The 25,983-nt window shown below is 38.9% G+C and overlaps 1 protein-coding gene across 2 annotated transcripts in view; it reads left to right on the top strand.

Moving 5' to 3' along the window:
- The window catches only part of CSF2RA (colony stimulating factor 2 receptor subunit alpha), a 77,136-nt gene that overhangs the window by 7,154 nt on the left and 43,999 nt on the right, over positions 1 to 25,983 (top strand). The window contains exon 2 of one of the 2 annotated variants that reach the window (XM_043991435.1): positions 1,789 to 1,848. The gene's annotated coding sequence lies outside the window, so the exon portion shown is untranslated. Of the gene's footprint in view, positions 1 to 1,788; positions 1,849 to 23,788; positions 23,815 to 25,983 lie in introns of those variants that run through there. The other variant, XM_043991436.1, reaches the window with a different exon arrangement.

Genomic DNA, 25,983 nt, shown 5'->3' with positions numbered 1-25,983 from the left:
GCTGTGTGACCCCAGGCATGTCACTTAACCCTTGTTGCCCCACCAAAAAAGAAAAAAAAGAAAAAAGAAAGAGAATGGGAAGAGGCAATATGCCCATATCCTCGATGGTTTGGTTTTGTTTTTCTTTGTAGGGAATAGGGGGAGGGGGTTCTTATCTCTGATTTCACTGTGATAGAGAACTCCCAGTGAGGGGAAATGACTACCAGTTCATATCCGTACCTGCCCTGCAATTTTTCAACTGAGATGAGAGAGTTGCCTGGGAGACACTGAGTAGTTAAGTGACTTGCCATTGACCAAATAGCCAATATGAGTCCAATATGTCACTGGAACTCAGGTATTACTGTCTCCCGGGCTGGCTCTCCATCTGCCAAACTAAACTGCTTTATTGGGCAATTGACCACTAATAATAATATTTCACATGTATAAATATGGTAGAACTCCAATGTTCACAAAGTATGTAAGTACATAAGCTCTTTGAGAGAGAGACTGGTTTGGGTATTTCTTTGTATTCTCAACACTTGGTACTCAGTCTAGTACATAGTAGGGACAGAGACTGGACCAGGGACTTCATGGGTGTATATGGAACTGCCAAGTGAAGAGACCCCCTCCGCCAATGCAAGTCATCCACTTCTCTGTTTTCATCAATCCATTTTTGATTAATCAATTAAATATTGCCCAAATATCCTCATTTTGCAGATGAGGACGCAGAAGTTCAAAGGTCAAATTAGTTCTCCAGACTCACATAGTAAATATAGACCTGGCATATTAATTACTATGTTCTCCCATATATGCCATAGTGCCTCTCTGGGCTGAGGAAGGAAGACACCTATAAAAATGTAACAGAAGAGCCTGATTCTCTTTACATAGTTGTTTGCATGTTGTTTCCCCCATTAAATTTTGGGGTCCTTGAGGAATGAGTCTATTTTTGCTTTTCTCTGTATTCCAAATGCTTAGCATAGGGGCAGCTAGGTGGCACAGTGGATAGAGCACCGGCCCTGGATTCAGGAGTACCTGAGTTCAAATTTGGCCTCAGACACTTGACACTTACTAGCTGTGTGACCCTGGGCAAGTCACTTAACCCCAATTGCCTCACCAAAAAAAAAAACAAAAAATAAATGCTTAGCATAGAGCGTAGAATATAGAATATAGGAAGCATTTAATAAATGCTTGTTGACTTAATTTGAATGTAATGCTTTTTCACTTGGCTTTACCCATAAAGTAATTTCTTCTAAAAATATAAGGTTCACCATCACAAAAACTGGTTTAACCCATTTTTATATAAAGCAGGTAGCCTTTATTTCTCCATTGTTTTCAGAATTCATCAGTATAGGGAAATATTTTCATGAGGCAGCCAGGTGGAGTCAGGAGGACCAGAGATCAAGTCTGGCCCCAGATACTTACTAGCTGTGTGGTCTTGGGCAAGTCATTTAACCCCAGTCTACCTTTGTTTTTCTTACCCTGATTACCAGGATCAAATGAGATAATATTCGTAAAACACTTTGCAAATCTTAAAGTACCAATAGTTGTGACCAAAATATTCATCTCATGTTAGGTGATGAGCCTTATCTGAGCTTACCGGGCTAGCCCTCAGATAACAATTTGTTCCCCATGTGCGATAACTTTACAATTTGAAAGAACCTGTTACAGGAATAACCATCCAGAACCAGTCACCTTCATGCCATGATGAAGCATCAAAGTAGAACTTTAGTCAATGACAGCCACATTTATATGTATGTACACATTTACTTATTTATATGTACACAAATGTTTTTGTTTTTTGTCTTATAGAACCACAAATGTGCTATGCTTCAGACTGAAGACTGGAAAAGAGAGCACTTTACAATAAAGGTAACAAGTTAGCGGAGGATTCTAAATCTTTGTATGTCTTCAACTTGTTTGCTTCTATTGGCAAGGGGCCAGTGGAAGAGGCAGAGATGTATTGTGTCCCTCTTCTCTGCTAATGGTCTAGAAGTGTTCTTTTCCTCTCCCTCCTTATGAGCTCCAGATCATTCTCAGATGTTTGGAAATCTGTGCTAGGATTAGGAGGAGCCACTAGAGGGCAGGACAGCTTCGGCTGTGAGGGAGGCTCAAGAAGGTTTTAGTTAAAGGAAAAGGAGATTCACAATTCTCTGTCACCACCTGAAGAAGTAAAGATGCATTTGTTATGAAAAGTTATTGTATCAGTTTCATAAATTAGGAACATAATCCAAAACATTTCACTTTAATAGCAGAGAATGGTTCTTTCCTCCATATATTTATCTAAAGATTTTAAATCTCTTTATTTTCAACATATAACTCTCAGTGAAGTAATCTACTTTAAAAAAATAATAAATTGGGGGCAGCTAGGTGGTGCAATGGATAAAGCACCGACTCTGGATTCAGGAGGACCTGAGTTCAAATCTGGCCTCAAACACTTGACTCTTACTAGTTGTGTGACCCTGGGCAAGTCACTTAATCCCCATTGCCCCACACACACAAAAAAAAGAAACAAAAAAGCAAAAACAAAAAATAATAAATAACTAGCAACTACCAGGTGCTAAAATGCTTTTAAATTTTTATAGTAATAAAATATTATTGATATTTTATAACTCATAGCATCAGACACATATATTATATATAACATTTATATGATTTGTGTATATATGTATTTATATACTTCATGTGTGGTTTTATGTATTTTATATTTTCATATATTATTATATATTCACATAATTGTGTAATGGAATATAATACCTTATATGAAATATAATATATCATATGGTTTTAAAATATATGATTGCAATACACAAGAGTATTCTGTTACAATATAAATTATATATTTTTATTTATTATGATGCCATAGTTATTTTCCAAACATTTTTATCATTTTATTTATTTATTTTACATGAATTAATTATCTCTCCCTTTCACTTCCCCTCCCCATTTGAGCAATGGGGAAAAAATATTTTAATAAAATCCTCACGACAAACATGTATAATCCAAGGAAACAAATTCCGACAGTGTCCATAGCCAAAAATGTCCAAAAATTCTCTATTTTAAGTCTATCACCTGCTTGTCAGGAAGCATGTAGTGCGTACTTCATCTTCAGTACTTTACTATCATTTGTCAATGACCTACAGTTGAATTAGAAGTGTCCTGAAGATACTGATACTCCTCATTTGTTCAATGGAGTTAATAATACTTGCACCATATGCCTCAAAGGAAAGTGCTTCACCAACCTTAAAGAATCTATGTGTTCTAAAATATTATAACAGCTCTTTTTGTAGTGGCAGAGATATTGTGGGGACAAGCAGCAATTGTGGAATGGCTGAACGAGTTGTGATATATGATTGTGATATAATACTACTGTGCTATAAGATGAGCTTGATGATCTTAGAAAAAACTGAATGGATTTGAAGAAAATAATGAAAAGTGAAATAAGCAGAACCAAGAGAACATTGTATTCAGTAATAGCAATATTGTTTTAAAAGCATCAGTCACTTTGACTATCATAAATACCCAAATTAACAACAAAGGATCTAAGAAGGAAGACACTATTTGCATCCAGAGAAAGAACTGATAAATAGCAGTATGTATAGAATGATTTTACATATAGAACTTTTTGTGTCTAATGGTAACCATCACTAGGGTGAGGAGAGGGAAGAAAAAAAGAAAAAAGGGAAAAAAATTTACATGATAACTTTATTATATATTTTAAAAGAATAGCATATTGTACAAAATAGATTTGCAGTTTTATGTGAAATCTTTTTTTTTTTGGTGAGGCAATTGGGGTTAAGTGACTTGGCTAGGGTCACACAGCTAGTAAGTGTTAAGTGTCTGAGGCAGGATTTGAACTCAGGTCTTCCTGATTCCAGGGCTGATGCTCTATCCACTGCGCCACCTACCTGCCCCTGAAATCATTTTTTTAATTATACTATGTTGGGGGGGGTGGAGAATCACATAGATAGAAAGTATCAAAATCAAGATTTGAACTCAGACCCTCTCGTTCTACAGGCAATGCTCTTTCCATTATACCAGGATGCACCTACAGGTGTGATACAGACAGGAAACAGCACAGTATAAATAAATTTTCAGTACAGCACAGGTTCCTCACAACCTGAGAATTACTTCCTACCCCAGGTTCAACATAGAATATTTGGAGCTATCATAATCACACATAATTAGGCAGGGAATTTGCAGTGCTTCATGAAATACCACAATCCTTCTTGGAAAGAGCACCTAACTAACCATTAAAATATTTTAGAAAAGATTTTGAATTGGAGCGAAAAGTTGGTCTGGATGTCCTTTGAAGTGCCTTAAAGGTAGCACAGTGGACAGAGCATTGGGTCTGGGGTCCAAAAGACCTAAATCCACTCTCAGTCACTTACTGACTGTGTGATCTCAGGTAAGTCATTTAACCTAAGACTGCCTCAGTTTCATAGACCGTAAAATGGTGATGATAAAAATAGCAAATTGAAATATTTGTAAATTGCCTAGCACATAGTAGGAGCTTAATAAATGCTCATTTCCTTTCTTCCTTTCTCTCAACTTTCTCTATGATTCCATGATTATGTATAAGGCATTTTCCCAGGTGCCACAGGAATGTAAACATGGTGTCCTCTCTACCTTTATTTATTTATTTATTTATTTATTTTTATTTTTTTTAGGCAATGGGGGTTAAGTGACTTGCCCAGGGTCACACAGCTAGTAAGTGTCGAGTGTCTGAGGCCGGATTTGAACTCAGGAACTCCTGAATCCAGGGCCGGTGCTTTAACCACTGTGCCATCTAGCTGCCCCCCCTCTCTACCTTTAAAGAGACTATACTCTAGGGGCAGCTAGGTGGCGCAGTGGATAAAGTACCGGCCCTGAATTCAGGAGTTCCTGAGTTCAAATCCGGCCTCAGACACTCGACACTTATTAGCTGTGTGACCCTGGGCAAGTCACTTAACCCCCATTGCCCCGCAAAAAAAAAAAAAGAGAGAGAGAGAGACTATACTCTAACAGAGAGGGGGAGAGCCTGAATGAGGCAAATTCTCCAGAAATGAGCATCCAAAGCAGGATATTAGAGCCAGGAGCTGCAAAGAGTATCATAGGGGGAACAACTCTGCAGCTTTTTTTAAAAGCATTTGTTTTAGCAAAGCTCCCCCAGGCTGGGTATGAGATCAAACTCCCAGGCTCCTTTGTCATCAGCTTCTGTGAAAAGAGGCTTCCTCCTTTCCTCTGAATTCCTTGGCTTGAAGAAGTCATTCCCCTTGATTTCAGACCAATTCCCCTACACACACACACACACACATCTATCCCATGGCATCCATCCTACTATCACTTAAAGCCAAAGGCAATCTGCCCCCTGCTCTGTTTCAAAGGCCATGTCACGGCCCCTCTCGATCCTCCTACAAAGTTCCTGATCCTGGCTCTAGGTTTTAGCTCCTCTCCAGAACTGAGATGAGGCCTCCAAACCCAATGAATGAGCATGTCATTGCCAAAAGCACAAAATTCAGGCGTTCATGTCATGGCCCTCTAGTTTACCAAGTGATTTTGGGTAAATTGCTCAAGCTTTTGGAGCTTCCCTTCTATTTCTATGAAAATTGAAGTAGAAAAAAAGATTAATTTTGATTCTATCTCACTTTCCTCAGATGATCAGCTCTACTCACTTCCCCAGGGGATGAGTTCTCCCTAAAAGGTCTTTTCATTTTATCAGCCTCCCATCTTACCAGCCCCAGGCTATCTCAGAATTCACCCTGGTAGATGGGAAGACCCATTACCATTTTTACCACCCTACCTCCTTTCTCTACTTCTCATCTTTGGACTGTTTGCTCACAGGGCTTGGAAGAGATGGAAAACAAGTCTGTTCCCTTTGATGATTAGAGGACCATCAGGCATTACCAACTACCCAACCTCTACACCTTACAGTCCTCTGACCCAGTCATATACATACTTATGTAATCTAAGCACCTTTGGAACTCCATGTCTGCCCCATCATTCCACCCTTAGAATCTGGGTGCCTCTTTGTCTTCTGGGAAGCTGAATTTTCTTTTGTTTTCTCCCCAAATTAGTGTAGGAGCAACTTCTTTTTTTCTATTTGCATCCCAAGTGCTTAGCATAGTGTTTGTCACATACTAAGTACTTCATTCATTCATTTACACACACACTGCCCTCTGTGACGAGTAAAACTTAATGTGTGGTTGACTTATTTCTGTCCCAAGTTTAGGGAAAATTAGCTGGGGTTTCTAATATATTTGTTACTTAAAAATTAGAAGCATTAGCACCAGTTTGGGGGCATTAAGCATTTATTAAAGCATACCAAGTATTAGTAAAAAGAGAACACCTGGGTCAGAAAGTTAAGAAAAGGCCTATCTAGCCTAGACCTCTAGCCTGACTGCTTCTTCCTCCAAGTTCTCCACCACAAGCTGTTCCCGAGCAAAACTCTCCATGGAAGCTTTCTTTGCATCTGGAGGAAAGGCGGTCCTTACACACTGCTTCAAGCTAATTGGCTAGCATCACCCAAAGCCATTGGTTCACTGGACTTGAGGGTGGTGCAGTGTTGAGGTCAGATTTCACACCCTCTGAGAACACACCCTCTTGAGGTCCAGGCAGGTGTGGTTTTAACTGAATTAACTTTAAATGAGTTAAGAAGCAAAGTCAATCAATCCAATCAGAACCCATTATTTTCTCACACTTCCCATCACTAACCAGGGAGAGATTTTTCCAGAATCCTATGATTACAATTTTATAACATTAAGAAAACATACAAGGGGCAGCTAGGTGGCACAGTAGATAGAGCACTGGCCCTGGATTCAGGAGGACCTGAGTTCAAATCCAGCCTCGGACACGTGACACTTACTAGCCGTGTGACCCTAGGCAAGTCACTTAATCCCAATTGCCTCACCAAAAAAAACAAAACAAAAAAACAAGAAAACATACGAAATAGAGAGCAACATTTTTTTTAATCAATAGTAAGGAAAAGATAATTTGAGAAAAAAATGTCTACACTGAACAATAAGGCCAGGATTTGATTAACTAGGACAGTTTCTCAAAAGAGAAGAAGAAACAGTAGATGATTTGCTTGTAAGATCTATTCAGTAAAAAGAAGCAACCCACAGAGTTCCATGGGTATATGCCAAAGTGGTAAGAAACCCTGAGAAAACCCTGGGTTTTCACTGATGAAAGCTATGAGGACCCTAAACTGCCTGTCCACACCTACCTTTCTAGATCATTCTAGATCAGGCTGTGACATTTTTAAAAAGTCAGGAGACATAAGTTCTGGGCAATTAATCATTTTATTGATAATGCTAGCATCTTAATAAAGATGTAAGTGGGGCAGCTAGGTGGCGCAGTGGATGGAGCACCAGCCCTGGAGTCAGGAGGACCTAAGTTCAAATTCGGCCTCAAACTCTTGACACTTACTAGCTGTGTGACCCTGGGCAAGTCACTTAACCCCAATTTCCTCACCAAAAAAAATAAATAAAGATGTAAGTGGCACTCTCAAATGCCAAAGATCCTCATGGTGTTGGGCTCACAGCTTTGATGCCTGGGAAGAGAGGTGTTCCCAGGAATGGCAATCATCTCTGATTGATTAACAATTAATGACAGAATGAATATTATGATGAGAGGCTGAAACTACTCTAATGAACTTAGATTATCTCATTTACTTCTTTTTTTAAATAATAAACATTTTAATTTATAGTTTGGGGTTCAAATTTTTATCACTCCTTTCTTCCCTCTCCTCCCCTTTCCCTGAGGCAATAAGCAATCAGATATAGGTTATACATGTACGATTATGTAAAACATTACCATATTAGTCATTTTGTATATGAAAACAAATAAAAGGAAAAAAAAATGAAAGAAAGGAAAAAATAACATGCTTCAGTCTGTGTTCCATCAATATCGGTTCTTTCTTTACTTCTAAGTTACCCTTAGCCTTAACAAAGGATTTATATTACCCACTCAAACCTAAGCAAAAGACAATGGTGGAGGGGGCAGCTAGGTGGCACAGTGGATAGAGCACTGGCCCTGGATTCAGAAGGACCTGAGTTCAAATCAGACCTCAGACACTTGATACTTACTAGCTGTGTGACCCTGGGCAAGTCACAACCCCAATTACCTCACCAAAAAAAAAATAAAATAAAATAAGACAATGGTGGGGAGTTTCATTTTAAATTAGAAATCTGATCTAGAGGCAGCTAGGTGGCACAGTGGATAAAGTACTGGCCCTGGAGTCAAGAGGACCTGAGTTCAAATCCAGCCTCAGACACTTGACACTTACTAGGTGTATGACCCTGGGTAAGTAACTTAACTCCAATTGCCTCACCAAAAAAAAAAAAAGTAACTATGATGTAAAAATAACAGAAAATATCAATAAAAATTTGGGGCAGCTAGGTGGCACAGTGGATAGAGCACTGGCCCTGGAGTCAGGAGGACCTGAGTTCAAATCCGGCCTCAGACACTTAACACTTACTAGCTGTGTGACCCTGGGCAAGTCACTTAACCCCAATTGCCTCATGACTTAAAAAAAAAAAATCTGATCTAGTTGAGAGGAGTAGCACTACCCAACATGAAGAGAATGTTAATCCTATCTTCCATTGGCCCTTGGACAAGGAAATAGGACAGAGGGAAAAGCTGGGGTCTCCCTAATTTTAATAACTGGTTATTAATATGAGGAAGAAAAATAAATTGTATCAAGACAAAAACAGGCATCCTAAACTCATTAGATTTCGAGAGCTAGAAGAACCTCTCATTTAGTACTTCCCAACCCCAGCTATCCTAAGGGATCAATAAGTTATCTAAATCTTGTATGGAGAGGGAAGTTCTAACCCTCCATAACCTCAGCAGCAGGGTGGATAGCTACCTGTACCTCAGGGGACAAGGATAGGGAGCCAGAAAGGAGTAAATAGTCAGTGCAAGGGGGCAGGAAAGGAAAGCCAATGAGAGAAAGAATACATAAAAGTCTACTTCATAAGTTTAAAGGTATTAAAGGGGTAGCAACATTTTACTGTAGGCTAGCAATTGGAAACACTGTGAATCTAATCCTCTCCTATTAGAGATGAGGAAACTGACCCACAGAGCTTTAGTGGCTTGCTCAGGCTGAGAACAGAAGGAGAAAAAGCTAATGATGCTTCTGCCAAACCTTCCCTATCCACATCCCTCTCAGGTTATCATCTTTTCTTCATCTGTGTTCTGTGACACAACTACATTAGAAGCCATCAGTTACTGATGGCCTATGGATTTCCGATGAGGTCACATTGCTTGTGTTGCCTCTTAGTTATGCCACTACCCTATTATAAGTAAAAGAGGCATCTAGGTGGATGAGTAGATAGAGTTCCAGGCTTGGGGTCAGAAGACCTGAGTTCAAATCTGGTCTCAGACACTTACTAGCTGTGTAACCCTGGGTAAATCGCTTAATCCTGTTTGTCTCAGTTTCTTCATCTGTAAAATGAGCTGGATCAGGAAATGGCACACAACTTCAGCATCTTTGGCAAGAAAACCTTGAAGGAAGTCAGACATGACTAAAAAATGACAAATTATATGTAAAATCCTAATATAGGAGGCACTTACTGCTCCAATGATGACTAAGAATTGTCTTATTCATAATACTTCATTTGACCTTTTGTTCGGATCCAAGGAGAGGAAAGTTTGGTGGAGTTAATATAACTAAATATATCCTCTTCTTCCATCTACTTCTTTCCTCTTTTTCTTTTAGATAAGGAGATTCATGAACATGCATATACTTTCTTCTCAGCCTAATCTTCTTTTCTGGGAAAAGACAAAGATAGAAGAGCCACTGAAACAAACTGTACAAATCTGTGAATCTCCCCCTAGTGCCTTGCACAATCCATACCAAAAAAATTAGCACATAATGGTGCCCAAAAGTTAAATAAATGAATAAATAAATGAATGAATGAGCAAATAGATAGATAGATAGATAGATAGATAGATAGATAGATAGATAGATAGATAGATAGATAGATAGATAGATAGATAGATAAATAAAGCCTAAATTATCCACAGCCCAGAAAGAAAACTCTGTGCTTACATGGATAGGGTTCAATTTAGGGGCAGAGAGGGTGGTTCTCAGTAGTTATCTCTTTTGAGCTTGTGTCTCCACCCAGGATTTCCCCATAATCATCAGAATTTGGCTTACTTTAACCCCTCCAAGGGCAGCTGAATGGAGTTCCAGACCTGGAGTTGGGAGGACCTGAATTCAAATTCAAATCTGGCCTCCTGCACTTACTAGCTGTGTGACCCTGGGCAAGTCACTTAACCCTGTTTTGCCTCAGTCTCCTCATCTGTAAAATGAACTGAAAAAGGAAATGGCAAACCATTCCAGTATACTTTCCAAGAAAATCCCAAATGGGGTCACAGAAAGTCAGACACACTTGAAAAAATGACTGAAAGAAGTTTCTGAAGCATTGGACCATTATCTATTAGTGTCTCCCAGGGCCATCACCAGTCTTCCTGACCTATGTCTTGTCACTGGGCTCCAAATGACTGGAGGAGAGAGTAAGGCTGATGCCTTTGCACAGCCCTGCCTCACAAAAATCTAATTCACTTGCAAGACTTCACCCTCCTGATGTCATTTGAGAAAAATGGAGGAATCGGTATCTCCATAACAATAGGAAGAGAATGGGGCAGCTAGGTGGCTCAGTAGATAAGGCATCTGCCCTGGATTCAGGAGGATCTGAGTTCAAATGCAGCCTCAGACACTGACACTGACTAGCTGTGTGACCCTGGGAAAGTCATTTAGCCCTCATTGACCCTCAATAAATAAATAAATAATAAAACAATAGGGAAAGAACCCTCTATTCCTTTGGAAGCAGTCAGGCTAACATCCCCACCACCACCACCACCACAAAAAAAAAAAAAAAAAAGAACAAAGGACCCACATCTGTAACAGTAAAGACAATTCTCCTTGCTCAGTGATTATATGGACCTATACATTTTTCCGGACTTATAGGACTACTCTGGGATATACTGCCAACAAAGGGAAATCATTCACGGTTGCTGAGCCAAGCAACCTTTTCCAGTTGGTGAACACCAACCTGCTCCCAAGAAATCTTTTTATGCAATCCTGGGCTGAATAGAGTTTCCCTTTTCTTTTTACTGATCATTGCTTCATCTGGTGCCCTTTTGAATATTTGGGGTTTTTGGAGTTTCTTAGGGAAGCTGGGCTTGGTTGTAACCTTTTGTGTCTTTATCAGAATTCACTCTAAGCAGGCTTTTTAAGGAAGCTCCAGTTCTGTCTTCCTGTATAAGGAGGAAGGTATGTTCAACAGAGCCCTGAAGCCTAGAGAATTTTCTTTTCTGGGCAGAACTAACTTTGGTGATTAAAACTGTGGTTGCTCTAATCCCACAGTCTTTTGTCTCCTTCTTTGTTGTCTTTCTCTGGGTAAAAGGGTGTGTGTGTGGGGGGGGGGGTGTCTGAATTTGGTGTGTCAAGGCAAGACAACTAAAATTAGGGCAGAATTATGAGAGACAGTAGGATGATCCCCTCACAGCTAATCAATCTAGGTTTCCAAATTGGGTGCAGAAGCAGAAACTTTCATTTTGGAAATTCTTGTCTCCCTTCAAGGCTCAGCTCAGGTATCACCTCTTATGGTTAGCCTTCCTGGCTCACTCCCCCAATGGAATGTGAACTTGAGGTCAGGGACCAATTTGTTTTTGCACACTTTTTTGTTTTGTTTTGTTTTGTTTTGTTTTCGGGGCAATAAGGGTGTGAGATTAAAATTGGATATTAGATCATAAATCTCCCCTACTTAACCTTTCCCTTAATTTATCTCCCAGACTAGTAAATGGAAGAAGCTTCTGGTTTTCTAAATAGAGCCTTTATTGTATGGTAGTCACAAGGTGATGTTGATTAGAAGGATAGGAAAGTAGAAATACAATACAAATCATCTTAAGTCTAGGCTTAGTCTATATTCTGTATAAAACTCACCAAAACCCAAGGCCACTTTTGGGGAGAGAGACCGAGTCAAGCGCGTGCTGTTAACCGAGAGCTGGGCCGAGTCAAACTCCAGTCCGCGTCTGTCTGTGCAGCGCAGCCAGGAGACCAGCGAAGCAGGAAAAAGCCCCCACTTCCATTCTCTCCTCGCCTTTTAAGCTCTCACCCCAGAAGTCAGAAGTCAAGTGCTCAGCAGGCAATGCTGTTGGTCTCCTCCCCAAAAGGGTGGTCCTAAAAAAACCCCAAAACTGGTGTCTCTCCATTATCTAACCGACTGTTAAAACTTTTTACCACAAGGGTTAAATGACTTGCCCAGGGTCACACAGCTAATAAGTGTCAAGTGTCTGAGGCCAGATTTGAACTCAAGTCCTCCTGAATCCAGAGCCGGGGCTTTTTCCACTGCACCACCTAGCCGCCCCCTGATTTGTTTTTAATCTTTGTATCTCTCATGTCTAAGATAGTCTCTTTTCCACAGAAACCAACAGAAACATTTAAATATGCAAAATGAACAGTTTATTAGAGATGCATGGGGTCTGGTAAGAAAAGGGAATGAATAGATTTGGGGGTCTAGAGAGTGGAAAGACGTTCTCCAGCCTTCATGTATTGTTGGTTTACAATGCAGTCCCTTTCATAGTAAGCTTTAGTGAATATCTGTTGAGTTGAAATACATTGGCAACACAATCTACTTCATGGTTATAGTATACATTATGACTGCCTAAGAACACCTGTAGTATCTATGTTTAGTACTGGTGACAAAAAAGAAGCACAAGTGTGGCTTTCTTTCCTCAACAGACATTGAGAAGCATGTAAAATGTTTTTATAACTAGAATTTCAGTTGAAATGCAATAAAAAGTACATTGACAAAAATTGACTCTTTCCTTCCCTATGGATAATGAGGTTCTTCAGATATTCCTCTCTGCGTGATATTGTGTTGATATCATCAAGCTCCAAGCCCTTGCAGAACCTCCTTAAAGAGAGTCAAAATCACTCAAATGAGTTTGGCCTGTTTACACAGGAAAGACCAAATGGATAGGTGTTCATTGCCCAGATTTCAAGGTGTATTTGAATGGATACCTTATAGAGACCACACAATAGTATACATATGTGTATATGTATATGTATATGTGTTTGTGTGTATTTGTGTGTATATACACATACATTTATATATGTGTATGTGTGTGTGTGTGTGTGTGTGTGTGTATTTAGTTGACAATTACAGATGGACAGTGAGCTTGGCCCAGAGTTGCAAAAGAAGAGAGTAAGGTAAATTGCTTTTGGGGAATGCAAAGCCTTTTTTTTTTTAACTGACTCCAATCTTTCCACAATAGAAATGGACTATTTTTCAATATAAAATTTATACTAATGTTTCTGTATGGCAGTGAGACCTGAAGCACTACTTCTTCTAAAGAACTAAACAGGGGTGGCTAGGTGGCACAGTGGATAGAGCACCAGCCCTGGAGTCAGGAGTACCTGAGTTCAAATCCAGCCTCAGACACTTGACTCTTACTAGCTGTGTGACCCTGGGCAAGTCACTTAACCCCCATTACCCCACAAAAAAAAAAACAAAACAAACAAACAAACAAAAAAGAACTAAACAACTATGAATTATGTACCACAGAGATGACAATGTAAAAGTATACAGTGGGTGGGAGTAGTCAGTGATTTATGACCAATGAGGAACTCCCAAGAATAGGAGTAAGAAATGTCATCAAGGAATTGTATGACAGGAGGAGATGGTCTGGTGATAGGTAAGAGTGAAAGATGACTAGTAGACAGTCATAGTGTCTACATCTGACTTTGTGGTATCCAGACAATGCAAGGAAGGACTGTAATACTTCTGGGATGAGATAGCAGAATTCACTTGAGCATGTATTTTAAAGGAATCCTATGGTGAAAACCTTCATAATGTGAAGAATCTTATAAACTAAACAGCCATTCCCTAATTTAGAATTTTTTTGTATTTTATTTACTTAAAATAGGTTACCCTCATACAGGAATAATAGCAAGTATTTGTATAGTACTTTACGGTATACAAAGCACTTCACAAATATTATCTCATTTTAACCTCACAATTACCCTGGGAGGTAGATGCTATAATTATCTCCATTTTAAAGATGAGAAAATGGAAGAACCATAGATTAAGTGACTTTCCTAGGGTCTGAGGTAGGATTTGAACTTAGATCTTCCTGACTTCAGGTCCACAGCTCTATCTACTGCACCTAGTTGCAGCCTATCCAGAAGCAATGCATACAACTTCTTTATAACAAATAAAATGCCATATTTGTGATAAGAATGCAAAAAAGCCTTGGACTTAGATCCATGGAACCTGGACTGGAAGTTTTAGTGTGTTACCATAGGCATCATTTCACCTTTATGGTCCTCAATGTCTTAATTTATAATACAGTTGGATTTGTCAAGATATTTTCTCTCGTAAAATCTCATGAGCTTCTGAAATTACAGTTCCATATAACAAATCTATTTGTAACATCCTCATGCATTTGTTTCCTTGGTTAAAACAAATCCCCTCTGGGGGCAACTAGGTGGTGCAGTGGATAGAGCACCAGCCCTGGATTCAGGAGGACCTGAGTTCAAATCTGGCCTCAGATACTTAACACTTACTAGCTGTGTGACTCTGGACAAGTCATTTAACCCCAAACTGCCTCACCAAAAAAAAAAAAAAAAAATCCTCTCTGAATATTCCTTGGCAATGTAACTTTCTTCCCAGGTGGGAGAAAAGTGACTGGAGCCTGGGAACATAATTGTTAGCAAGAGATTTGTTATTATAACATCTATATATTATATGGTATGTATACGTATATATATATATATATACACATATTATAACATCTACATATTATAACATGCTATATTTGTAAATTAAATCTCATTAAATTGTTACATGTTAAATTCTCTTTGGTGATGGGGTGGGATGTCATCATCTCGAATATTCACAATTTACCACTAACTAATTTAATTGTTGTGGGTAAATTCTTTCATTGGTTTAGCATACTCATTGCCTCTACTACATATTTTTTTTTCTTTTGTACAGGGTAGGCCAAATGACAAAGATGACCAGAAGTCAGAGTGCTCTGGTCTTGGGAGACCTAGTATTAAAGTGCAATCTCTAGCAGTGGGATGAATGCTCTAGCCTGTTGGAGACAGATTAGGGGGATAAATCCATTCCTAAAAGGTCACTGCCAAAACAGACAGATGGGTATACCCCACACAGTGCATGAAGGGGGATAAAAGTGAGAGGAAGGGAAGGACCTCCAAGAGGCCTGACGTTAGTATATAATACAATCTCTGATATCTTGAGGAAGACAAAACAGGGGATAAAATCAGCTCCTGCCTAAGAAGACACAGAGGGAGCAAGCCCCCAGATAGCCCATGCCCAGGACCCTTACAAGAGGCCTGAAACCAGTGTGATCTCCAATATCAGAACCACAGAAGGGGACAGAACCAAACCCTAGTGGGCAAGGTGAAAGAGATCAAACAGAACCAGGGTCAGCAGCATATCAGACCCTAAGGAAACAGAGGCAAATTAAGTTGAGCTCCTCCTCTTTTAACTGGTAACTGTCTCCTCAGGATTTCTAATTGGGAAGGAAACAGCTATGCTTCTGTTTCAACTCTCTCCAAACTCCACCTCAATCTCTTCCCCTACCACATTGCCTTAGGATACTCCTCTCTTTTCTAGCATCCCTATACAAGTTGTACACCCCTATTGGAAAATGTGTTCCTAGAAGCTAGAGCCTTACTTGTATTTGTATCCTCAGAATTTAGCACTGTGCCTAGTACATAGTGTTTAATAAATGCATTATCTATCTATCTATCTATTTAGATCAGGACCTAGTCCCAGATCCAGACCCAGCTCCCTATGCTAGGACAGGACTACGTCCAAGGACCAAGGCAGAGAGGAACTAGAACTGTAATGGGGGAGCAGACTGATAACAAACAGAATAAATCAGGCCCTGCCTACACCATCTAAGTAGAGTTTGTCTTTAGCACAAAGTTCCAAGCAAGTAACTGAGGGTAGAGATAGAACTAAATAGAAGAAAAATCTAAATAAAATGAAGAACTACTATTGGTTAAACAAAGTCCATTAGACTAATCTGGAATAAGTTATCTCCACAAATAAGTCAAAGTAGAGCACTAGAAAAAAGAAAATGAACCACTTGGCCACAAGGATTCCAAAGGTAGATGGAAGAAATGAAAAGAGACCAAAAAAAATAAAATTAGAGCTATTAGATGATTCAGGTTTTTTTCCCCTCTGTTCTCCCTTCCTCAAGCTAAGTGATTTAGAGATTAAAATCATATTAAGTCCTTGGACAGCTAGGTGGCACAGTTGATAAAGCACCAGCCCTGGATTCAGGAGGACCTGAGTTCAAATCAGACTTCAAACACTTGACACTGACTAGCTGTGTGACCCTGGGCAAGTCACTTAATCCTCATTGCCCTGGGGAAAAAAAATCGTATTAAGTTGACCTCAACAAGAATTTTAGATTTGAACACTTTAATGGCACCCCCTGTTTTTAAATTATGTCCATCTTAAGTTGAGCAATGAACAACCAGGACTTGATAAAATTCAGTTCCCATTCCTTCACTGATGATGTAGCTTACAATGTCTGAAGAACAATAGTATATCTATATTAAAAGTATGCCTCCAAAACCATCCCATTAATTCTGTTTTTTAAAAAATCAGTTAATTCACTCATGCTGTTATGAAAAGTCTCCAGGTCTACTCCAGTAGTCACAATCACTAAACAAGACTGTTCCCCAAATTCTCAACAAGTCTTTATAATCAAGATCATTGACCACAATAAAAATACACTGAAGCTAATCACTCATATTTCTCCTTTAAAATCTAGCTTGTTGGGGCAGCTAAGTGGCACAGTAGATAGAGCACCAGCCCTGGAGTCAGGAGGATCTGAGTTCAAATCTGACCTCAGACACTTAACACTTACTGTGTGACCCTGGGCAAGTCACTTAACCCTAATTGCCTCACCAAAAAAAGAAAAAGAAAAAAGATCATTGGAGATATCAAATTTAACAATGAAAATCTAGCTTGTTTCTATCAAACACACAAGATTCAAATGCATGATATTGGAGGGAAATATGAATTCCATTACTGCTTAATATTCACATGATTATATGTTCTCCAGTGTTCTCACGTTCAAGGTCCATGGACCTAGAACAATTTCAAAGACTTTAAGCCAAATGGTTAAAGGTTTGACTGAGATCTGCATGCCACCAGCTGCTATATGTATATTACCACAGGCAGAAAAAAAAAGAAAGTGTGTACCTATTTTTAAATGCTTCCATTTGTGTAAAAGTTGAGTTACTCTATTTCAGTTTCCAGTTTATTTCACTTTCCAGTCTGTAAGTCTTCATTCTAACACTTGAATTTATTAAAGTCATGCAAACATACACATCACATTATAATACAATATCACTCCCTTATCTTGTGATATTAGCATTAGCAAAACAGGGGGAAAGTCTATATCTCTAGCTTCATTACTTCACCTTCTTTCCTGGCCTGGGTATAAGCACTAGTTCCTTATAGGCTAGAAAGTTAAGATTATATTTTGACATATTCCCACATTATTTTTATGTTCAATATTGTGTAGATAAAAGCTAGCTGAGGTCAAAAAGAGCCTTCTCCAGAATCCTCAAAAAGCATTTACTCAGCTGGATACTATTATTCATAGGTGGCTCATAGGTTACAAACAAGAAGGGAAGGCTTGAGGGAAAATATGAGTTCAATTTCAAACATGTATCTCAGATGGCTACATAACATCCAGTTTGAGATGTCCAATAGGGAATTGGAGTTGCAAGACTAGAGTTTAAGAGAAAGATTATGAAAGGATAAATAGCTCTTAAAACCATTGACAAAGAGATTATAGTTAAATCCATGGGAACCAATGAGATCACCAACTGAAATAATATAGAAAGGGAAAAGAAGATGGTTCATGAAAAGAACTTTGGGGAATGCCTATATTTAGTGAGAATGGCCTAGATAAAATTCAACAAAGGAGAATGAGGAAAGAGTTGTCAACAGATAAGAGGAGAACCAGGAGAGAACAGTTCTATGAAAATGAAGAGAGAAGAGAATATCAAGGAGAAGAAGGGGATTGACAGTGTAAAAGGTTGTAAAGAAAGATAAGGATTGAGAAGAGGCCAATAGATTTATAGATTAAGAGATCAGAGTTCAAATCTGGTCTCAGACACTTGACACTTACTAGCTGTGTGACCCTGGGCAAGTCACTTAACCCTCATTGCCCCACCCCCCCAAAAAAGAGAGATCATTGGTAATTTAGGAGAAAGCAATTTAAATTGAATGGTGAATTTGGAAGCTACATGGTAAGTTTAAGAGTAAGAGGAAAGCAAGTATAAGCATTAATTGTAGATAACCTTCACAAGGAGTTTAACCATGAAAGGTAGGAAAGTTATAGGAGATAGCTAGAGGAGATTGACAGATCAAGTGAGGATTTTTGAGGATGGAATTGTTTGTAGGCTATAGGGAAATAGCCAGGAAACCTAAAAATAGATTAGTGAGAAAGTAGGGGAGATGAGTTGGGGGGGGGGGAGTGGCAATCTGCTAGACCAGAAGACAGAATGGAATAGGATCCTTCTGTATGGATAGGGGTTTGCCATGACCAAGAAAAGGACAGCCTCTTCATGAGAGACTGGGATAAAAGAGGAGAGAGTGGGGGTAGACATAGAAAAAGCTGGATAGTCCCTACTTTCAAGGGGCTTAACTCTAATTCGTAGGAAATGGCAAGCACAACAAAGTTCAGCTGTAGGTCAGATAGGTCCAGAATTCTTTAGATTACCTAAGTAATTAAGATAACAGTACTGGGGGACTGAAAGGAATGACACAGAGGCAAAGAAGATGGTACGGTCTGGAGGATATTTGGGGGCCAGGGCAGAACAGATGGTAAGGCAAGAGGATCCTCCATCTCATTAGAAGGAATGGAATTCTAGACTTTCATCTTATTCAAACTCTCAGCAGCAAACAGTCCAGTCAAGGTGTAAAGGTGTTCTTCCTGTGCAGTCATCCCAAGTAGGTTCTCAACAGACCAGGACATGGGATCACCTAGTTGAAGCTGCTCTACTTTCTCCCAAACAGTTCCCATGCATTCTGGGAGTGCTTGGGGACTGAAGGAGGGGGAGAATAGGGAACGAAAGTGGGATTAGGGCTATCATTGATGGTGGCTCCTCTATAGACTTTATGCCATTCCAAATGGGTTCAGGACATTTATTAGTGTCCTTACTAAATCATGGCTTCCAGAAAGAACTAAACACAGTTCTTCAAATGTGGTCTAACAAGGATAGGGACAGTATAACTAACATCTCCTTGTTCCTGAAAATTGTGCCTGAGGGGGTAATCTGATGGACCAGAAGACAAATTAGATCAATTCGATTAGACCAATCAGATTTTTTTGGCAGCCAGATCATGCTGTTGACTCGTATTGAATTTAGAGTCCATTAAACTCCTGGAGCTTTGTCAGATAAATTGCACTATAGCCACCCCTTTCTGATCTTGTATTTGTGAAGTTAATTTTTTGAAACTAAAGTGCTAAGACCTTAGAAAATGACAGGGACACACACACACACACACACACACACACACACACACACAGTAGTACCCCTCCCCTCTCCACGCATTCTCCTCCAGAAGCAGAACAGGAAATAAACTCAAGTTCAGCTGACATGGATTGAGATACGGAGCATGAGACCAATTTAAATGTCATTGCTATCATCATCACTTGCTCCCATACTGGAACAAGCTGCGTGACAGGTAGTAGAGTAGGAAATTCACAAAACCTTACTAGGACAGAGCCCATGAAAATACACACACACACACACACACACACACACACACACATACACACACACACAACCAAGAACCACTATGACATCACAGTGGAAATAGAGGCCCTCACACTATTGGGCTTCCTAGAGCTTGCTTAACCTTCTCTGACCAGGGTTTCAATACAAACTCAAGTCAGGTTAGGGGAAAGAACTAAATACAGGAATTTAACTCATAGCAAAAATAAGAAAGGGGTAATAATGAATACCAAGAGTTTCTGCATGGAGCTCAGGTTAACATTTAAAGGTAGGGGGCAGCTAGGTAGCACAGTGGATAGAGCACTGGTTCTAGACTCAGGAGGAGCTGAGTTCAAATCTGGCCTCAGACATTTACTAGCTGTGTGACCCTGGGCAAGTCACTTAAACAATTAAAGGTAATTGGATCAGAAGATTCCACAAAAGAAACACATTTATTTACTTTTGATGTCAGAGATTCCTACATAGCCTAAAAGGACTGAATCCACTTAGGGACCCCTTCCTTGCACAGATTCAACCAGCTGTAACCTAGAAACAGTAGTAGTTGGCACTTCCCAACAATAGCCTTCAGCTGTTACCTTTCTTAGAACTCAAGGCTTTACAAGACTCAAAACATTTTCCTAAAACTTAAATGCTTAGAGAAAAGAAACAGTGATTATAAATCATGAATTTGTTAAAAACAGGTAATGATCCTTCTTTTATCAAAAAGTAGAGAATGATGGGTATGAAATATTGCATATACTGTCATAGTCACTGTTTTGATTTTGCTTAGGTTTTTTTTCTTCCTTTTTTTAAGAAGAGATGGCTCACTGGGAGGGGGATTATCTAGAAATTACAGAAATGGAGAGGGGAGAGGGAGAGAGAAAGGTGAGGAGGGGAGGGGAAGGGAAGGGAGAGGAGAGGGGAGGGAAAGAGAGAGAGAGAGAGAGAGAGAGAGAGAGAGAGAGAGAGAGAGAGAGAGAGAGATCCTCATTTATTTTTCTTGTTGGGTTTCTAGATCAGTAGATGAGAGTAATATTGTAAATGAATTCGTGAATGAAAAAAAGAATTTATTAAGCACTTACTTTGTGAAAAGCACTGTATTAAGTCCTGAGTGCAAATAGAAAAATAAGACAGTCCTTGCTCCAAAGAACTCCCATTATAATTGGGGAAATGACTCTTATGGAAGATTTTAGCTATAAGTCAGATGGTAAAGTCTTATGCTCCTTAGGGTACAGTGACAATGCGGATAGCTATGTTTATTCTTTAATGTCATGTCTACTCATAAAGATCATGTTAGTTCCTGATGTTGAACCATTTGACAGTGTCAAAGACTTTGATAACAAGAACTTTCCTTTCTGGGTCTTCCATATCTGTGCATGGAGCATCTCTAGAAGCAATCGCCTAGCTACCTCTCCACAAGGACTGCTTTCCAGGATAACGGTTGCTGGCACTGGGATGAAAGCATTGCTATTCCTAAGACTCATGAGTTCAGGGTCCTGCATTGTCTCCACTGAGGTCTGAAAGGAGATGGTGGTCAATGTTACGGTGGCGTTTGACTCCCTGACACATGCCACCTCCTGTCCCTCCCTCAGAGTGCCTCCTTGCTTCAGTTAGTCTCACTTGCTATAGATGTAGGTTACTTGGATTTTAGAAACACATTTTTTCAAATATCTCACATTATTCTTGTGAGGAGAAGGGACAAATGTGGGTTAAGTAAATTTGTAAGTAATTTAATGGTCAGATGCAAAAGGCAGACATTAATGGTTTGCTGTTATGTTTGACTCTTCAGTTAACATTTTTATCAATGACGAACAAAGATGCTTAACAATTTTACAGATTGTCAAAGCTAGGAAGGATGGCTAACATTAGATAATATAATCAGTATATTAAAATTTCTCCATGAGCTGGTACTTTGCCAAATCTAATGAGATGCAATATAGTAAGGATGAAGTAAAGTTTTATACTTCAGCCCTCCAAAAAAGAACTTCCTAAGTAAAAAAGATGGGGGAAGGAGGAATAGACATCAGTTCATCTGAGAAAAAGCTGGAGATTTTAATGAACAGTTAGTTTAAAATGAGTCAATAGTATGATATGGTAGCCTAAAAAAGGTAGGCTAAAGTAATTTAGAGTACATTGAGAGACATAGTATTTATGAGTAAGGAGGCAATAATCCTACACTATCTGCCTTTGTCAGAGTATACCATAAGTAATTCCTGGCACATAGTATGTGTTAGTGTCAGTTTAAATTTTTGTCAGTTGATCAGTTGGGAAGACACCACAGTTTCAGGGAGTTCACATAAGGCAATAGCTGCACTGACCCTTATCCTGAATGTCTTCCCTAGTACTTTGCATGCACTCTCCAAATTAGTAGCAAATTATCCCCTTTTGACCTGATGCTGTTGCTCATCACCTTCATGCACATCTACAACCACACACAATAATGCACAATTGTATAATGTTTTATAGGCTCCAGGCTCACACCAGCCTTGGTCTTTGCAAAGGTGCTATCCCTATTTGGCTACTGCTAGTGAAGAAAGTCTAAATTCAAAAAAATGAAATAAAGAACAAATCAATCAATAAAAAAAAAGTAAGCCCCCAATATGTAACCCTTGTGTCAGAGGCTCCTTTTTGATATGAAGGTTGTGTGTACTCTTTGGAGACCTCTGACATCTCAGGTTCATTATCTTCACTTAAGTAGATACTGGCAATATTAGTATTTGGCACCAGCTCTCCTTATGACATTTAGATTCTGAACATTCAGATTTATATGATTAGGCACTGAAAACAAAAGTCTTAGGTCTACAGATAGTGTTGGGCTTGAAGTTAGGAACACTTGAGCTCAATATGGCCTCAAATACTTACAAGCTATGTGGCCTGGGCAAGTCATTTAACCAGTTTGCCTTGGTTTCCTTGTCTATAAAATAGATATTATAATAATAGCACCTTCATTACAGAACTGTTGTAAGGAGAAATGAGATATTAATTGTAAATCATTTAACATTGTTTCTGGCACATAAGTGCTATATAAAAATGTATCATCATCATCAGATACCAACTCTCCTTATAAACATTCAGATTTACAAGACTGGGTACTTAGATCATGAGTTTTAGATAGGTCTACTGGTGGTTTAAAGTCTTAGGACAAGAATACAAAGCCACAGGATCACTCAATATTGTCAGGTGGAAAAAAAAATCCTTCTGTTCAATTAGAAAGTTAGAAAAATCTTTGATGAAAGAAGCTACCTGGAGAGTAAAGAAGAGCTCACTTCCAAGTCAAAAGAAAGGAATAGAAAGTTGATTAAAGCCATCACTAGATGATATTACATAGACCATAGATTTGGTGGACTTATAACAGCACATAAGGTGATAGAGTTAAGAAAGTGAATCAGGGGCAGCTAAGTGGCCCAGTGGATAAAGCACTGGCCCTGAATTCAGGAGGACCTGAGTTCAAATATGGCCTCAAACACTTGACACTTACCAGCTGTGTGACCCTGGGCAAGTCACTTGACCCCAATTGCCTTACCAAAAAAATAAAAAAAGAAAGTCAATCAATTTCATATGGTGCTCTGAGAGATATTTCATCACAAGGAAAGCAAGCTTATTGGATGGTTCATTCCACTGGATGCCTCATTCACCTTTGCAGCAGTTAAGATTCTGTTATGATGGATGGTCTGCCAGTCAAAATCTTTACATGGGCAGAGAGCTTTGTATTTTCCAAAGCACTTTCATAATTGTTATTGCACTTGATATGTGACCATGTTTCTTCTTTGTTAGAATTATGGAAATAGACTCTCTATATAAGTGTGTATGTGTGTGTTTGTTTAGAAGGGTAAGGAGGGGAGGGAATCATTCACAAATTCACTGAATAAAAAGAAATAATTCAGAACAGCAAAGAAATAATGCTTCCTTTGGGGTTGTCACTATAACCAATGAGACTAATGAGGAAGCTGTTGGGGGTGGAGAGACCTAGAAAGAAGAAGTCACAATGGTACTAAAACACTTAAAAGAAAGCTTCTACACAGAAACAGCCAGGAGGGAAGAAAACTGAAGCAAAGAGAAAGACTGTGCTAATGGTAAGCCATTTCCTATACAACTTGATTTCATGCTATATGAACATATTACAGCTGATATAGATATAACGAGTTTCTTCATCTGAAAAATGAAGGGATTATATTAGATTACTTCTAATATCCCTTCAAACACTAATATTCTCTGAAGCTATATAAAAGGTTCTTAGAGCAAAACTTCTGACTATAAACTTGGTGTTTGTGAGGGGCTGGGAATGGAGAAATCAATGTCTTGGTGCAAATAGACCATGAAGAGGAGGAAAAACATGAAATGAAAAACTGATGGTCTGGATCTGAGTGAGTATCAGTACAAAATTACCCACTTTGAAATTCTACTCCAAGAAACAAAATCTGTTTTTGAGGTTGTTTGCTGGGCAGACAGGAAACTTTCTTCTGTAAAGACATTTCTGATCAAAATGTCATCATCATGCCCTTTGATTTGTATTTCTAATTGTGGTGATGGATCAGGGCTGATAGATTCACACTCTCTAAACCAATTGTTGTTGTTGTTGTTGTTGTTTGTCCTTCATTAATCAAAGACCGTGACATCAGGAGGTGATGTTATGACTTGTAATGAATTGGATTTAAGAGAGGAAGGGCTATGTAAAGTCACCAACCTCACTCTTTCCTCCAGAGCCACCTGGATCCAGTGGCAAGATATGTATTAGGACAAATGGAGATAGCCCCCTTGAAACCAATAGTAAACAATTGGAAGTCGGTTGGCTATAAAGCCAAGTGGTCTATACAAGGATTGAAACCATGGCTGTGGCCCCACGGGCTGTTCTGACAACCTGAGCTAATGTCCTCCAACTCTATGAGAATTAATAGTAACTGTTTTCTCCACCTCAGCATATTTGTACTGATTGATTCCTGTCAGATAATACCACTGTATTCAGATTAGCAATATTGCTGTGGTCACCCAAAAGGTCCTGTAGCATCCCTAGTCACTCCTTTTGACAGTTTCCTACACTGAGATCTCATTGGGAAGTTGTTGCAAATGTAGAACAATAAAGAGAACTGGGAGTAGGGAACAGAAAATCATAGAAAAAGGAAAGAAAACTTAGGGAAACATAAAAAGTGAAAGAAGAAGAGAGAAAATGTGGTTAATGAAGATGTGGGTATTAAGAAAATAAAGCACAAAAATAGCCTAGGAAGGAAGAGGAGGCAGAAAGTAAGTAAAATATTACATATATGTATGTATATACATACACATAAACATACACAAATATATATATATATATATATATATATACTATCCAAGTAGCAAATGATTTGAGCAAAAATCATTAGAGGACAGGGCAGCTAGGTGGCACAGTGGATAGAGCACCAGCCCTGGATTCAGAAGGACCTGAACTCAAATCTGGCCTCAGACACTTGACACTTCCTAGCTGTGTGACCCTGGGCAAGTCACTTAACCCTCATTGCCCCACAAAAAAAAAAAAGAAAAAAGAAAAGAAAAAAATATTAGGGGATTTTAGTGAACTTAAAGATCAATATATATCTCAACAAACACTACAACCTGTTTGATAAACCCCAAGACTCCAGCTTCTGGGACAGGAACTCAGTATTTGACAAAAACTGCTGGGAAAACTGGAAGATAGTATGGCAGAAATTAGGCATAGACCAACATCTTACACCTTATACTAAAATAAGGTCAAAATGGATACATGATTTAGACATAAGAGGTAATGCCATAGGTAAATTAGGAGAGAAAGGAATAGTCTCCCTATCAGATCTTTGGAAAGGAAAACAGTTTATGACCAAACAAGAGATAGAGTTTATTATAAAATGCAAAATGGATGATTTTGATTACATTAAATTAAAAAATTTTTGTACAAACAGAAGCAATGCATCCAAAATTAGAAGGGAGGCAGAAAGCTGGGAAACAATTTTTATGGCCAGACTTCTGATAAAGGCCTCATTTCTAAAATATATAGGGAACTAAATCAAATTTATAAGAATCCAAGTCATTCCCCAATTGAGAAATGGTCAAAGGATAGGAACAGGCAGTTTTCTGATGAAGAAACCAAAGCTATCTATTCCCATATGAAAAAATGCTCTAAATCTCTAATTATTAGAGAGATACAAATTAAAACAACTCTGAGGTACCACCTGACACCTATCAGATTGGCTAAAATGACAAAAAAAGAAAATAATAAATGTTGGAGAAGCTGT

The sequence above is a fragment of the Dromiciops gliroides genome, chromosome 3 (genome assembly GCF_019393635.1).
Source record: "Dromiciops gliroides isolate mDroGli1 chromosome 3, mDroGli1.pri, whole genome shotgun sequence".
Classification (NCBI taxonomy): domain Eukaryota; kingdom Metazoa; phylum Chordata; class Mammalia; order Microbiotheria; family Microbiotheriidae; genus Dromiciops; species Dromiciops gliroides.
The sequence above is the reverse complement of the archived record's forward strand: the minus strand, read 5'-3'. Positions and strand labels throughout refer to the sequence as shown.